Raw genomic sequence first — 1,600 nt, 5'->3', positions numbered from 1 at the left:
GCCCCTCCGTCCATGGGATTTTCCAGGCAAGAGTACTGGAGTGGGGTGCCATTGCCTTCTCCATCTTATGCTTATAAACCCTTTTAATTGGTATCTACACTGAGCAACTCTGATAGATATGTAAATAATAATAAATACCCGTAAGAACATAGGTAAATCACTTAATCACTCTATGCTGCATTTTTTATTTCCCCCAAATGTTAAAAGTTTGAATTAGAATGATATAAATTTTCAATTTTAAATAAAATGTTATGATCACAAGTATCAACAATGAATTTACACTTTATCTTTTTATTTGTTTGCAATTTTACATGAATATTTTACATAACTCAAGAAGAAATTGTCATTACCCTTTATCAACATCATCATAGTTGACACTACTGTTTCAATACATATATTGAAATTCAATACACATATTAAATTCAATGCATATATTGAAATTCAATACACATTTAATTTAAAAATTATATTAGCATTTATATGTTAGTAAATGCATTAACAAATGAAATGATATGTAGAAATGAATTTATAGCAAGAACTGCAATTGCTCTTTTTTTCTGTTGGACTTCTTTTTACTGTTGGACTGTGATTATAATTTCCTCTTTACAGTCTATTTCTTCAAAAAAATCACAATATATAGCTGCTATTTGTTAAATGAGTCCTTAATAATTACAAATTGTGTTTGCCAAGTTACAGGACTTGGTATTAGATCCTGTCTCTGTTATATCCTTATGTTCAAGCAATGAAATCTTCCAACCTCAATTTCTCCATCAATGAGGCAACACAATGACCCTCATCCTCAGAGTTGCCCATAAATTGTTTACTGTAAAATAACATATAGTTGCATTGTTATTCTTAAGCATTTTAAAGGTCTGTACTTATTCCAGCAATAGTCAATGGTAAGCACAAAATTATGTCTGCAAAATGTCAGTATAAATGTGTCAAAATTTGGTTAATCTCATTTGTTTCCTATCTCTTAAATTATGGAATTCCACTCTAAAATGTTTATTGGAGTACAATTAATTTGCAATTTTGCATTAGTTTCTGATCTACATAAAGTGAATCAGATATATATATATATCTATATATAGATATGTCTAATCCCATATAGGTCAATACAGAGTACTGTATAGAGAGTTCACTGTGCAATATAGCAGGTTCTTATTACCTATTTTAAATAGAGTAGTGTTTATATGTCAGTTATAATCTTCCAATTTATCCTTTCCCCCTTTCGGTTCAGTTCAGTTCAGTCGCTCAGTCGTGTCCGACTCTTTGCGACCCCATGAATCAGAGCACGCCAGGCCTCTCTCTCCATCAACAACTCCCGGGGTTTACCTAAACTCATATCCGTTGAGTCAGTGATGACATCCAACCATCTCATCCTCTGTCATCTCCTTCTTTGCCTGTCCTCAATCTTTCCCAGCATCAGGGTCTTTTCAAATGAGTCAGCTCTTCATATCAAGTGGCCAAAGTATTGGAGTTTTAGCTTCAACATCAGTCCTTCCAATGAACACCCAGGACTGATCTCCTTTAGGATGGACTGGTTGGATCTCCTTGCTGCCAAAGGGGCTCTCAAGAGTCGTCTCCAACACTGCAGTTC

The sequence above is a fragment of the Bison bison genome, unplaced genomic scaffold (assembly GCF_000754665.1).
Source record: "Bison bison bison isolate TAMUID 2011002044 unplaced genomic scaffold, Bison_UMD1.0 scf7180017864246, whole genome shotgun sequence".
Lineage (NCBI taxonomy): Eukaryota > Metazoa > Chordata > Mammalia > Artiodactyla > Bovidae > Bison > Bison bison.
Note: the sequence above shows the minus strand (reverse complement) of the source record.